The sequence below is a fragment of the Brassica napus genome, chromosome C4 (genome assembly GCF_020379485.1).
Source record: "Brassica napus cultivar Da-Ae chromosome C4, Da-Ae, whole genome shotgun sequence".
NCBI classification, from domain to species: Eukaryota; Viridiplantae; Streptophyta; class Magnoliopsida; order Brassicales; family Brassicaceae; genus Brassica; species Brassica napus.
This window is the reverse complement of record NC_063447.1, coordinates 21,311,048-21,326,571: the sequence shown is the minus strand read 5'-3', so window position 1 is coordinate 21,326,571 and position 15,524 is coordinate 21,311,048. Positions and strand designations below refer to the sequence as shown.

At 40.7% G+C, this 15,524-nt stretch overlaps 1 non-coding gene across 1 annotated transcript; it reads left to right on the top strand.

Annotated features, from left to right (window-relative positions):
• Positions 1-7,767: 7,767 nt before the first annotated feature.
• On the top strand, positions 7,768-7,875 carry LOC125586750. Its single transcript, XR_007323285.1, has one exon. It is a non-coding gene; the product is annotated as a small nucleolar RNA R71 (small nucleolar RNA).
• The last annotated feature ends 7,649 nt before the right edge of the window (positions 7,876-15,524 follow it).

Here is a 15,524-nt window from a genome sequence, read left to right as displayed (position 1 = left end):
ATCGGCAAATTTCAAAGAATGAGGTGGTCGAAGAATTGTTTGCGAGGGAACTATGAGTCGAATAAGCTGCTCGACCATAGTTAGAAGATGTCTTAGATTGATCAGACGAACGTTTTGGAAGCATAACATTTTTGGAAGCACGACGTTTCAGAAGCTCGACGTTTTTGAAGACCGACGTTTCTTCATTACGAAGTTTTCTCGGAAAATCTTCGTATCAGTAAAATATTATTCTGGAGACATAATAAGTTGGAAGCAGGACGGGAATTAAGCAGGACGGGACGCAAGCACGACAGGATCGAAACACGACGGGAAAACCCGAAATCGGGCAAAAACCATAATTTCGGTATTATGAAATTTTTTGAGGAAGCTGGAGACTCGGGAAATATTTTTCATCAAGGTCAGAAATATTTTAGAGTCTATTAAGAATATTTAGCTAATCAGAATGGGAGCGGAAAAATATTCGGGATTGATCGCGGATCGAAAATATGCCGGAAGGATCAAAATTCGCGTAAACCGACCAAGAAGCTCGAGGTGTCTCTATGCATATGACCAGGACGTTCTGTCTAGCATATCAGCAGCTGAGTGTCAACAAAAGGAGGAGGTGTAGACGTGCATGGTTGCTGAACATGCAGCTTGACAAGTAGTAGCTCGAGGTGTCGCAATACCTGCGATCTGCGCATGCGAATCGACACGCAGAGGCCGGTGTGTCGCGACGCATGCACTCCAGCCATGCAGCAAGCCATCTGGACGTGGTGCAAGTCATCTGGCATATAAAGGAAGCATGCATCAGGACATATGGACGCCCGTGTGTCGCAACGCATGCGACCGGAAGCATGCGGGACGACACACAACCGCTTGGGTGGCACCGTCTGACTCGCTGGCGATTTCTATATAAACCCTTCACCCCCTGCTCATTTTCATTGATCCATCACACACCAAATACACTTAAAGACGTGGCTAGTGAGAGAAAGAGAAAGAAAAAGAAGTTTTAGAAGAAAAGTTCTTTCGGAAGACCGAGATATCACTAAGAAGAGAAGTTCTGCCCGATCGAAGAATTTCTGCAATCTCTAAGCCGAAGCTCTGTCCAAACCATTTCGTCCAAGCCTTTCCTTTGGTGATCAAGTAGAGGTGCTGCTCAGATTATTTCAGATCAGTCGAAGCTTTGAAGCCGATACGCTACCCGGAAGTCCGAATATCGACCAGAAGCTAAGGGAGGTTCTGTCCAAGTTCTGATCAGTCCAGTCCAGCCCGTCCAAGATGTCAGCATTGGGTTTTGGCTAAGCTCTCTCTCCGACCAGCAAGCTGCTAGAACACTGTGAGTTGGTTTGTTTGAGTTCCACTTGGAACTTAGGGAAGATTGAGTATTCATATAGAGTAGAATGCTCACACTGTTGCATGGTAGTCCTTAGGGTTATTTATTAAACCAGACTCAGTTTAGCACGGGCTATGCTGAGATGAAATGGAATTAAGACTGAGATAATAACCTGACTAGGACTAAGATGATCGATTATAGTTGAATTGAGATTGAGATGAGATGCATGTCTTGATTATTTACTACTTGGTTGGTTAGTTATGGATTAGACATGCCTTAGTGATAATTGCTTGGTAGTGAATATTGTTTGTGCAGGGATTGTGGTAATGTTGTTGTCTAGGGGATCTTTGGCCATATAGGCCGATCTCCTGGTTGTGATGTTGATACTACGGGTCCTATGCCATATAGGCTGGACTACGAGTATTGGTTGATATTGTCGTAGACTCCTATATATTGTTTAGTTTTGGGTTGAAGTCTTGTCCCTTAGGTCTTTCCTAGGGATAATTGTGTCGAGTGTATGTTGCCGACAGCAGGTGCGAAACCCGCCCATGCTAGGCATGTTGAGGGGTGATTAGTGTTTCCTCACCCTCGTACCCAGCGGGTTCAAGGAAACCCCTTATTCGCTGGATCGGGAAGACTCAGATAGACGGGCCCATGGCCTATGGCTGAGTGATTACACGACGGTGTAACGTGGCAGTGACCCGAAGGACTGTGGGCTGTCGCGCGGTGACCCGAAGGACTGTGGGCCGCGGTTGAAAGTTCCTTCTTCTGGCCTCTGTGGTAGGGGGATAGGATATTGCCGATAGAGAGGATGAACACGATGTCACCAGGGCCAGAGTTAGAGTGTTGTGTCTTGACGAGTAGTCTTATTTGTGTTGGGGGTTGTGGAACCCTCAAGTCAGTGTTAGCACCGAGATACGGTGTTGTCTTTAATCGAGTCTTGATTGTTAGACTTGTAAGGGATCCGTATTAGTAGTTGGTCGTGTGGCCAAGGATTATTATTAGATTAAGGTTGTGCATACCTTAGTCGGTGTGTTTTCGGATTAGCCTTAAACTTTGTTTATTGCGCTTAGACTAAGTTGATTGTTATTTTGGGGTTGTCGGGGCTAGCTACTAGGTTTTGGGTAGAGGTAGCCAGTTTACTGGGTGACCTTACGTTACTCACCCAACTCTCGTTGTCCTTTTTGCCGGAAACCAGGTTGTAGAGGATTGGACGCATAGGCCACCGGAGTAGATTTGCAGTGCATTTGGCTACGGTTTGATTCTTAAAACATTTTATGTTTCCGTTGCGTTTTATTTGGATTTGGGATTCCTAAAATATTTAAATGTTCTTAAAAGACATAGAATTGAATTTAAAAATCAACGGTGCCAATATGATATTAGTTTAGTCCGAACCAACACAACGTTAGTTCTTGGTACGGGTTGAGAAGTCTTAGGCCTCGATCTAACGGAACCGTTAACTTCGGGTGTAGGTTGAAAATCCTTAAGCCTTGAGTTAGCGGGACGTGTTAGTGGACGAACTGGTCTAGGTCGTAGAGTAAATTTTATGACTCTGGCCGGATCGTCCCTAACCCGTCACGTAGCGCTTCCGGACCATGGTGTTGGGTTGGACGGTCAGTCATGTTCTTGTTTGATTGTTGGCTGGCCGGTTGGCCTTTCATCTCCAACCCTTGGTGTGGGTCGTCCGTCGGTCATGTTCTTGTTTGATTGTTGGCCGGTGGGTTGACCTATGCCTAGGACGGTTCGGGGGTGTTACAACTAGTAACTAAGAAAACCATTTAAAATTACCTAATAGTGGGTTGCCTCCCACTCAGCGCTTTGTTATAGTCATTTAGCTTGACTTTGGAGGTATTTAGCTAGTTGGTGGAAAAACAGCTACTTGTTGGGAAACAAGCATCCACTTCATCTCTGCACATTCTGGACCAAGCTGCAATGAAACTTCTTGTGGCCTCATCATTTCTGGTCCATCTCTCATTCATCTTTTGTACTGCATTTGAGAAGTTCTGTAGCCTTTCTAGGATGTCTTCAATGCTGAACTGATACCATCCTATATTGTTGTAGGCATATTCTGATAGCTCGTTCAGTTGCTCCTGCATTGACTCCATGTTGTTTGGTATCAGCTGGACGTCGTATGGTGTAGACGTGGTGTCGATCGATGCGACCAAGTGTCTGTCGATCGTTTATGGTGCTTTACTGTCGATCGATTTGGAGTGTCCTCTGTCGATCGATGCTGATATATGGTGTTGAGATGCGAGTTGCCTCTGAATGGCTTTGACTTCCTTTTGTATCCATTCTGCTTGGCTATCTAGTCCACTGAGTTTGACGTCGAATGGAAAATAGATTTCATCACATCGCTTCTCAAGCCGTTCCTCCAAGGTGTCTATAGCTGTGTAAAGCTTTGATGTGATCTGATCAACTTCTGCTGGTGTGTAGGGAAGATGTTCTGTAGGTTTCTTGCAGTCGAGCGATGTCCTTCGGAACCTATCGATCGATGTTGAACCTTCTTCCTGAAAATCGTGTTGATCATTAAGCGTACCAATGTCCTTCTGGACATTCATCATCTGTGTAGACAAGGTGTCCAAGTAGCGCATGATAGGTGAGGTGAAATGGTCGTGCATATCCTCATAAGATTTTAACCTATCCTTCATGGCTGCGAACTTTGTGTCGATCGATGTGATGTTGCAGATATTGATCGATGTGGCTGGCTGTGGATCATTCATGCGAACGGTATCCAAATCTTGCTGTAACATATCAATTCTCGTGCTCAACCAGTCCACGTTGTTATTGAGAGGGTTGTATACATCGTTAATCCTCGTGTTGATGTATGCAATCTCCCATTCATCCTTCTTCTCTGCCAAAATTTTCGGTTCTACAGGAATCTGAGATGTCTGTGGCTTGACGTCGATCGATGTTGCTTTGTTGGCGTCGATCGATGGTGATGTCGTGGCTTCCTTCTCAAGGTTGTGCTACATACTCTCAATCCCTGTCCTCATCTCTGCCATACTTCTGAAAAACTCATTGTAACCTCTATCCAAAGGCTGATAAGTGTCATCTACCAATGTCTTGAGTTCATCTCCTAGCTTTTCCTGAGCTCCACAAATACCAGTCACCATCTCATTGATCTCATCCTTGGTGTAGATCTCTGGTGCCAGTCTTGTAGGTGTGAAGGAAGTGGCATGTTCTGGAAGACATATGTGACTCTTTTCAAATAGAGATGCTCTCTCCAGAATTTTTCTGATGTTGTCCTTGATAACATGAATCATCTCACCAGCTACGCTTCTTGCATGTCCAGACTCATCTCTGTAGACACCATATTCGTCCTTCTGTTCCCATCTGAACTTTCTGGCGCCATAGCTTTCATAAGCATGACGTCCACATTCGTAACGTCTATCGATCGATGGTGAAGGTGCCTTATCGATCGACGTTGGTGTTACCCTGTCGAGCGATGTAGAAGCAACCTTGTCAATCAATGCTTGGCCAACAGGTCTGCACGATTGGTGTGAACCAATTCCTGTTGTGGTGTACCTTGGATGTTCGTCTGGAACAGCTGGATTGTTGTCTGGAATGTTGTGTTTCTGCATAAACAAGTTTTCAGGTCCATTGGCCAACTGAAGAATATCTGCTATGTCCTCTCTAGATACTTGTAGAATCCTTCCATCCATAGCTCTTGCATGGCCATCTTGGTCCCTGAAAATACCAAATTCATCAGGTAATAGAAAGTCGTAATCAATACTCATATTCTTCTTAGTAGATAAAGAAAGTTTAGGTTTAGAATGAGAATCGATCGATGTTGATACTGGTGTATCGATCGATGGTAGATGTCTGTCTGCTGAATTAGGGTTTTTGGATCGAATGCTCTTCCTGGGTGTTCCTTTTGATTGGTTTGTGGGAGCATTCATCTTTTATGCTTCTGTTTCGTGAGAAGTAATCTGGGGTGCAAAACTCCTTATATAGGTATTGGTAAACCTATTTGGAATTGGAATATTCCCTTTTTCCTCTTCTAAGACGGCGGCCTTAATATCGATCGATGTACCATGTGTGGTATCGATCGATTCAGAAAGTTGTTTTGCTGGATGAGGGTGGGTATCGACCGATGCTGAGTAGATGTTGTCGATCGATGGTGGAGACGTGTTGTTGAAGGAATGGGTGGAATATCTTTCATCCTGCATAGCAATCTCTGTAGCTCTTTCCTTTTAGTAATCCTCATCATACTCCTCAATAGGATCCTCTTTAGATGAAAGAATCACAGTCTATACTGCAAAACTTTCATGGAATCCACTATCTGCCCAACTGCCTATGGAATAGTCATCTCGTCCGTTCTTGTTGGGTTGTTGAAAGGCAAAGTCTGGATAGTACTGATCTGGTAATGTGGAGTGGTCTACCGGTTGCATCCCGTCGAGCGACGTGGGATAGCGTTCATCGGTCATTGTTGACTCATTGGAATCGATCAATGTGATAGTTTGTGTATCGATCGATTCCGAGTACTCGGTTTCGTACTCTGCTCCACAGTGGCATGCTGCAATGTAGCCAATATTATTTCCAAGCTCCACGATGTTCACCTGTTGTCTCACAACTCGAACTAGGTCATAGTGGACGTCTGGATCTATCAGCGTCAGACACAATCTGTTGGTGTTCATGTCATATACAGCTCCTACTGTAGCTAGGAAAGCTCTTCCAAGCAGAAGTGAAGAGTTCCAGTTAAGCTTGATGTCCAAGACATGAAAATCTACTGGGACAAAGGCATTACCAATCTGTACCTCAAGGTCTCTTATGATGCCTCCTGAGCTCCTTTCTGAAAGATCCACGAATGTGAAAGATTCTTATGAGGGCTCTATTTTCAGACCCAGCTGGTCTGCCATAACCTTGGGAAGTATACTGACTGATGCTCCTGTGTCACAAAGTGCATGGGGAAATTCAATACCTTTTACCATACATGGTATTGGAAACTTCCCAGGATCACTCTTCTTCTTCAATGTGATCCTTAGTTTCATCCTTTCCCTGATGTAATAAAACATTCTCCTAATTTCCTCCTCAGTTTCCTTAGTCTCCCTGAAAAACATCCACAGCCGGTGTGTGTAATAAACTTCATCAAATTGTTTCTCCACTGGGATTCTGAGGACTCTCTTAGTGAAACCATCCATCTTCTTCTCATTAGCTTCCCTCTTAAGGTGTTTAGGAATCTTCTCCTTCCTTTTCCTTAACACTCTACCCTCAGTTGCCTCATCAACTTGCATAGGCTCTGGTGTAGTGTCTGAAGGGTTGGTTGTAGGTTCTGGTGGGTTTTCTAAAGGTTTAGGTGGTGGTCTGAGTGCGTTGATTCGGTTACTATCAATAGATGGTAATCGCACTCGGTAGGTGAGAGGTGCCCGTCGATCGATGGGAGGTGAGGGGGTCGATCGATGTCGGTCTCTCTTTGTCGATCGATGGCTGGCTCATGCGGTTGATCGATTTTGACGTAGAAAGGGAAGGGTGGGTGAGGATGTTTTTCTGCGAATTCCTCATGAGCAATGATTCGAACTGCACTACACTCCGCAGTCGATTCAGCTGATGACATCGATCGATTTCTAGAGTACTCCGTCGATCGATCTTTGTCCTGGTTTGTTGATCGATGTGCATCCATTGACATCGGTCAACACCAATGTGATCCGCCGAAGCTCATGGAGCTTTCAACTTCGAAATCTCCTTCTCCAAGCTTCTCATGCTTCACCACTTGCCAGAAATCATCATCTAGGATGGCATTCACGTGGTCTTTTGCTTTCTCAACTCCTACCTCTCTAGCCAAGGCTTCTTGCCTTTTTACGGTGTCTCCAGTCTGAACCACTTGCATTTCAAGCTTCCTTACTTGAGTCCCTAAGGTCTCAATCCTTGTGTTCAGACTGTTGTAGGCTGAATCTATCTTCCCATTGAAATCCACAGTTAGTTGTTGCTGTCCTTCCAGAACTTTGTCAAGCATTGCTTCGATCTTGCTTTCCTGAGTCTGTGGTGGTGGATTCTGGTAGTATGAGTTTCCATAGCCTCTGCTGTTGTTGCTGAAAGGTTTCTGGAACTGAAACTCTGGTTACTGCTCTGACCATTGCCATAGAAGTTTTTGTTTCCACCCTGGTTTCCATACCTCTGAAATCCAGTACCTCCAATGTAGTTCACATCTTCTTCTCCTTCCATGTCTACAGCTACATCTCCTTCAGCTGAGCAGACATGCTTCCTAAGAAGCTCATGAACCACATCTAACTTTGCTCTAACTTCGTCCATCTGCTCCTTCCCTAGGGATGCAACAGACTTTTTCCATTCAAAGTCAGTGTTCTTGGTGCTGCTGCTGTTTGTTAGATTTTCCTATCAGTCTCATAGCCTCCACCGGATTCCTGGTGTTGAAGTTTCCCTCACTAGCTGTATCAAGAGCCATCTGATACCTCAAGGCGATACCTCTGAAGAAAGTGCTCAGCAGTTGCACTTCATTGAATCCGTGGTGTGGACAGTCTCGCTGGAAGAACTTGAATCTGATCCACACATCTTTGAAAGACTCTCCAGTCTCCTGCGTGAATGTAGCAATTTTTCTCCTCAAGTCTTCAGCGCGTGCCTCATCAAAGAAGTTTCGCAAGAAAGCATTCTTGATGTCGACCCAAAATTTTAGAGATCCTGTGGGCCGCTGCTTAAGCCAGTGCATCGCTTCTCCAGTCAGAGTATACTTGAAGAGCTTGCACAATAGGTAGTCCTCAGGGACTCCATCCATACGAATAGCAGCGATAAGATCCTCGAACCTTTCCAGATGGTCCATAGTAGGTAGTACTGAGGCTTCAGCTCAAAATTCTCCTTCTGAATCTCTGGAAGTCGAATAGCTGATCTGTTGGCATAGTACTCGTCTGGACGATTGTAGTCAGCCAGTACCTTTGGTGGAGCAGCCTCTTCTACTTGTTGAGCAGCTTCTGTAGCATCAGCATCAGGGATTACATTCCCCTAAGCGTCTAGTTTCTGACCTGTTGCATTACGCAGATGACCATCCTGGTCATACAGGTTTCCATTCTCATCCTATCTGAGAATAACAATCGCAACCATGCTTCGCGACTGAGGATCTATCGATGTACGAGGTGTAGAATCGGTCGATGTCGAACGATGTATATCAGTCGATGTCGAACGATGTATATCGGTCGATGTCGAATGATGTATATCGGTCGACGATGAAGGTCGGGTGTCGGTCGATGGGTGGGTGCGAGAATCAGTCAACGTAAAGGCTGCTGCGTCGAGCGATGTGGAACGTTGATCTTTGCGGATCGTGCGCTCCAAGTGAGCAGGATCTTCTGAGAATAACAGGTGTTTTTTCTTGTTGGTTCTGGTACTGCTGGGCATGTACCTGAAAAGACAAGAAAAAATTTTGTGTCAGAATGGGGGTAAAAGAAAGAAAAGAATTAATAACACTAAATCTAATGGCGATCAAAGCTCCCCGGCAACGGCGCCAAATTTGATACCACTCAAATTACCCTAAGGAGTGAATTACTCTCTAAAATAAGAGGTTCAATTGTAGTACTCAGGGATCTAATCCACAAGGAGCTAGGGAACCTATTAAATCTAGTAATTTATTAATTCTAAGTGTTTGTTGTTTTATGGTTTAAATGTAAATAGCAATCCTAACTGAGCAAGTCTATTGCTCGACTAACAAGATGATTTGGGGGTGTAACTTATTGGAAAGGTATTAGATGCAGGGTTTCTATTCAGGTGTTGGAGATTATAATCCTATAGATGCCTATCAGTTGCATGCATGATATATTAGAGCTCAACCCCTTGAACACAGTGATCAGCGATGGCAATGTTTCACTGGTTAACTAACTGGATCTTGGATCTCAACTGTCGTTTGTTGACCACAAGAAAGTGTCGATCGATGGTCCTATAGGGATATCGATCGATACACCTTTCACAAATATCGATTGATTGTCAGAAGACAATATCGATCGATGCTTCTAGTTAAGCCTTAGGCGTAAGTTGATAATGCTCACTAGCTTTCTAGTTCAGCGGTAGCCTTTTTCCAGTTGTCTAGTATGACAGATGAGGTTCAGGACTGGATGGTCAAGGATGCTTGACTCATGCAGATTCCTAGGTTCAATATTCTAGTTAGCTAATCTAGAAAAAGCATTAAGAACAATCAATCAATGAATACCACAACTTAGCAATCTATAGTTGGGGCTAATCCCTCTAACCTATTTGAACCCTGAATCTAACAGGTAAACTACTCAGACATAGCTAAGCAATTCATGACACAAAATATAAATAAAAACTGCATAAAATGGAATAGATGAATCAATGGAGTTCCAATCACAAATCTCTCTATGATCTTCTCTCCTAAAACTCTCTGCTGAAAAGAAGAATACAAAAGTGGCCAAAAGCTCTCTTGCCTCCTAACACTTAGGCAAGTATATAACTATTAGGTTAAAAACTCGTCAGGGGTAATCTTGTAATTTGGTGAAGTCTTGGGTTTAAAGTCGGCTGAAACCAAGTCATGCTTCCGTGTCTCGACATCGATCGATGGTACATGATGTACATCGATCGATCAAAATCTTCAATCGTCGAGGCTTCTCTTCTGTATCGATCGACGTCACTGGATGTGCATCGATCGATTGTCTCTTCTTCGTATCGACCTCTTATGGTCAGCTCGGATGAAATCTCTTTCAAGCTCCTAAATGCTCCATAATCATCACTTTACTCCAAGATACTTCTGAACCTGAAAACATACCTAATAGGATAGAATATATAGTATATAGATAGTAAAATACTTATATACCATGAGTAAAAATGAGTCAAATCCATGGTATATCAAAGGTCCAAACAAAATTACATAAACTTTACGTCCAACTAGAGATTGACCTGCAGGTATTGGTTCTTACATTTTTATACACTGATATTTGATTTTCATAATTATTGTTATATATTTTATATGGATCGTAATATAACTAACTGTATTCAAAAAATCTAGACCGAATCGGGTAATATGGTTATTTTTGGTACAAATATCCGAAGCCGTTTCAGATACATTTGTTATTTTGATATTTTTAGGCTCTTATGCCACATAAATGAATTTATCCTGACTTAGAAGGGCCAACTCAAACCCACACATAAATTTATAATATTCAAGTGGGGCTTAATTTCAAAAAAAAAAAAAAAACGATATCCGAAAAGAACAACCCGTACCTAAATGTATAGCCAATATTCATGCCTAACTAATTTTATAAACTAATAAAGAACACAGTTTCTATGTGTTTGGCTAAATTAAGTGAAATATAAAGAGTTTTTTATTTAGTAAAATAGTTATTTGTAGCAAAAAATTAAGTGACAATTAATGTAATAATACATTTTTATTATTTTTATTTAAGTTATTATTTTATTCAAAAACATGTCTTTGAATTATGTTTTTAACTACGTTAGTTTCCAATGATCAAAACTAAAATTAAAAAAAAAAGTTTTAGCAAAATAAACTAAACCGAACGTTCAACCATATGAAAAATCCAGTTATTTTTTACATTTTTGATTTTATAATTGAAATAAAGTTAATGTTGATTAACTAATAAATATAAATCTGCACTATTATTATTATAATAATATAATTAATGATGTGATGTATTGTTAAGATAATATAATTAATGAAATTGTTAAACTGAATGAAATAGTTTGATAAAAAAAACTGAGTGAAACAGAAAAAGACAATTAATTTAATTATATTAATGAAATTACCAAAAAGACACTATACTTCTTTTTTTATACAGCTATCAACGTTTCCAAACAATTTTCATTTATACTGCAATTCATGTTTCCAAACAGTACCAAAATGTACTTTAGCTTTAGTAATATAGATGCAAAACCATGTTATTTTACATTTTCATTTTATAATTGGTACAAAGCTAATGTTGACTAATAAATAAAAATATAGACTATTATTATTATGATGATATAATTAATATTGCGATGTATTGTTAAAGCAATATAATTAATAAAAAAATTAAACTGAGTGAAATATGAAAAGATATTTAATGTAATTATATTAATAAAATTACTAAAATGACACTATATTTCTTTTTAAAAATAATATTCTTGTTTTTCAAAAAATTCTCATGTAATACTTTTATCCATGTTTCCAAACAGTAACTAAAAATATTTGATTTTTAATAATATAGATAGAACTGACACGACTTCCAGGCTGCACAGGCATGCAAGGCATGATAATCCCCGCCGCTTCTACACTGCTGCTCCGCCATCTTGATATTTGTCTTCAGTTGACCTTCATCAAATTTGAGCCTTTGTGAGAGCATCTTCAAAAAGACACTCTATTTTGAAGTTTGTAGAACTCGATATTTAGGTTTGAAGTTGTGGTTCTCCAAAAGCAAAACTTCAAAATGAAATTCAAAACTATTTGTATTTTATCCTATGATCCGTATATTTGTCATAATAAATTGAAATTCATAAAACTTTTAAAAAGCATATATATAAAAATATTACAAAAATATTAATTAGTAAAATATTATATTAAAATATAAAATTTTAAATATGAATAACATAATTAAAATTAAAATTTAAGCAAAACACCGAAATATTGGATAAAATTATTTTTGTAATACATATATGATCATCGAGTGCGTTTCAAAGTTAAAATAACTCTCTTTATTTTTAATTTGTAGATTATGAACTAAAAATTGTTAAAATCAGATGATATTAATACTTGTAAAGACATTTGATGTGGAAAAAAAAGTAAAAGAGGAAAATAAAATATTGCAAAACGACTTAACTTCTACCGATGATATTAATATTCGTGAATACATTCGATCTGTACAAGAAAGAATGATACCAAAAGACATAAAAACAACAACAACCATCTTTGATTACACAAAATTTATCTGGACAAAATTATACAAATTTTTGAGGTTCCATATCAAGTTTACCTAACTATTAATGTTGTTGTAATATTTTTTAAAAAAATTAATACCAGATAAAATTTTTTTGCTGTTTTCAATTATAACTTTTCAAATTCGAACTATTATAAAAAAAATTGAAATTGTTTTTGATTTTTTTTTTGCAAATTTTCTTTTTGAAATTCCAAAAAAATTCTCTTAAATCTACTTTTTTTTTAAATTTAACAAAATTAGGTATTTCTTTATATTTTATTAAAATCTTAAACCTCACATTCCAAAATTTCGCCCCTCAACTCTAAACTTTAAGTCTAATTAGTTAATCTTAAGATATTTTTTTGAGCAACTAGAACCTTAAGATTATAAGTGTCTTTTTCCTTCTTTAAAATTAGGGTAAAAATGGTTAGGTAAACATGAAAAGAGGTTTTTGGAGTGTTGTAGTTTTGGCAATTTGTCTAAATCATGTTTAAAATATTTTAAATTTTTTTGAAGGCTTATTTAATTTTATGTGTAAAGCCTAAATTTATTTAAAAATTAAAATATTTATCAGAATATAAATTTTTAAAGATTAAAACGATAAACAAAAAAATATTTTAAAATTATAAATTTGATTTGTGATTATAGGGATCAATAAAAATATAAAAATTCAAATTTAAAATTTGAAATAGCGAAACTTCAAAAAAAATTCAAAATTTCAAAAAAAAAATTTATATGTAAAGTTATAGAGTGTCTTTTGAAAATGCTCTGAAATTACGTTGTATCCCATATTCGTCTATTTTAAAGATCATTTTCTTTTTCCGACTGATTTTAATGTTACTGTTAAGGCCAAGACGAAATCAAACTAACTAATGAACCGATTCTTTGTTAGGACTCTTCTTAACACAGAAACCCAAAATCTACTTAACCCGAAAACAAATTGGTCGATCTGAATACACATTCAATTCCCTCTTTAATCGATCTACTTAACTCCACAACTCAACGACTAGCTAAATACAGAAAAGGCAAGATTTATGATCCGTGTAAAGGAGGAATATAGATAACCCAGCAACAAAAATCAATTTAGTAATCAACGACTTTGAATTGACATAAATGTTTGGGTATGGATCTGATCCTCCAACAAGACCCACAGAACAGCTGATCTGGCACATAACCAATGGAAAGAGACTCGGCTTGTCGGCTTACGAATCGATATGTCGGCTCGACTCAAGACTGCTTTTAGCCGAATAAACGAGCGACTGAAAGCAGTCGACTAGACGGCTTAACTCAGCGGCCCGGCCCAATGAATCGAAAGCGCATCGAAGAAAGGTAGATTAGGTCATCGAAGGACGACCAATCGACTATATAAGGAGAGGTAGAGGCATCGGAAAGGGGATCCGAAATCGACAACACATACTTTCGGTGGCTAGAACTAGTGTTTCATTTCTCTTTCTCACCGACTTGTATTTCCCGGCGAACTAGCTTTCGCCGATTTTCTTTCGACCGTACATTTCTTATTTGTAAATCGACTAAACGTTCTCTGATCTAATAAAAACGTCTTTGTCTCGACCCACTGACGAGTTCTCGTCTCTTTTACTAGTTTTCGACAGATCTCGGTTCAAACAGTTGGCGCCCACTGTGGGGTCCGACAAAGTAGCGTCAACAAAGATCAGCATGGTTCACCCTAATTCGCTGTCCAACGAAGAGTCTACTACAACTGAAGCCGCTCCAACAGCAGCCGCTTTTGTCGATACCATCATGGAAAGAATGGCTCAACAAGATGCGGTTCAAAAAGTGAAGAACGAGCAGCCCGCCGCTATCGCCGGTTGCAAATGTTATTGAATCGACGATTGCTCTTCGGGATCATGGCTGTCTGGACCCTTACCCGCTCGTGGGTAACCTCAAAGCTGCGAGACTGCTTCAACCGAGTGACATCCTTCACATGTCTGAGAGACGCAACTCTCTTCTCTTCTTCCAAATCCGCCTTCTCTTCCTCCAAGGCGGCTTTCTCTTGCTCGATCTCCTTCACCCTCTCGCGAGAAGATCTATACTTCTCCTTCAGCTCTCCGAACTTCTCGAAGGACTTCGCTTTCTGAGATGTTTTCTGCGCGAGCACACGATCCTGTTCCTCGACCGCCTTCTCAGTGACTGTCTTAAATTCTTGCGACTTACGGAGGAGGGCCGCGTCTTTCGCTCGAACAAGCTTTTCGGCCTTTCCCAGTTGAGCGAGCGCGTCCATCAAAGCCGTGTCATACTTCTCGATGACAAAATTCATGCTCACGTTGCTCTACATGAGACGAGAATAAGAAAAAGTTAGCTTGCAATTTCCTGGAAAAAAAAAATCAAGAGTTTGGAGAAGTAGAATCACTTACCAAGACTTTGGTTCACGCCGCATCGACGTAGGCGTCCTTAGAAAATAGCTCCTCGACTGACGGCATGTCCCTAGCCTCGCACTCTGTCGGCGCATACGCAAGAGGCGTGTCCATCTTATTTGAATTCCACGCGATCGGGGAATTCAACACGAGGCTTTCTCGGGGCCGAACTGCTACCCCCGACTGTTGGAGGGCGACTTGAGGAGCACGACCTCCAGCCGGCTCAGGAATCTCTGTATCATTCCTCTCTGAAGAGACTTGGAGATTATCTTGTTCACTCGAGATCGGCGCGTTTTGGACGGTAGGCCGCTTCTTCCTCTTCTTCTTCTCTAAAGAGGGAACCTGCGGATAACTCAGCTCTTCTCCAGCACGGGCCGCAATTTCACAACCAGAGCTCTCATGGACGACAAGCGGCCGAGTGCCCGCGTCTTCGCTGGGCTCAGTCTGCTTCTCAGCAGACTTCTTTTTCTTCTTCTTCTTCTTACTAGGAGGCTCATCTGACTTCGCCCCTGTAACGGCCTCCGACGAACCTTCACAAGATTCCCTTCCGAAAGGCTCAACTGACTGCGGATCTCTTCTTCCCTTTCTTCTTGGTCTTTGGTGGTTCAATGGTTTCCGACACAAGATTCCCTCCCGAAAGCTCGACGTCGGTAGGATCGGAGATTGGTTCCAGTCGGGGATCCGCGACCAAGTTCTCTTCCTGAGTTGTCTCCTCGGAAACTCTCGCAGGTGAAGGGACCGTCACCTGACGAGCCGCCCAGACGACTCCCTAACAATACACTCAGATATGGTAAAGCCTTCATCTTTTTAGCTGCGTTTATCTGCTTTTGCTCCCCTCTGGTAAAAAGAGAGAGTCGTCGTTTGTTACCAACCACAAACGGAAGTAAATCAGACCTCCACTCCCCTGCGAGAGATCGATAGATAAGACAGCGACGATAAAAAAAATAGATATGTGAGGAAAAGAAACTCACTCCTCGAAAT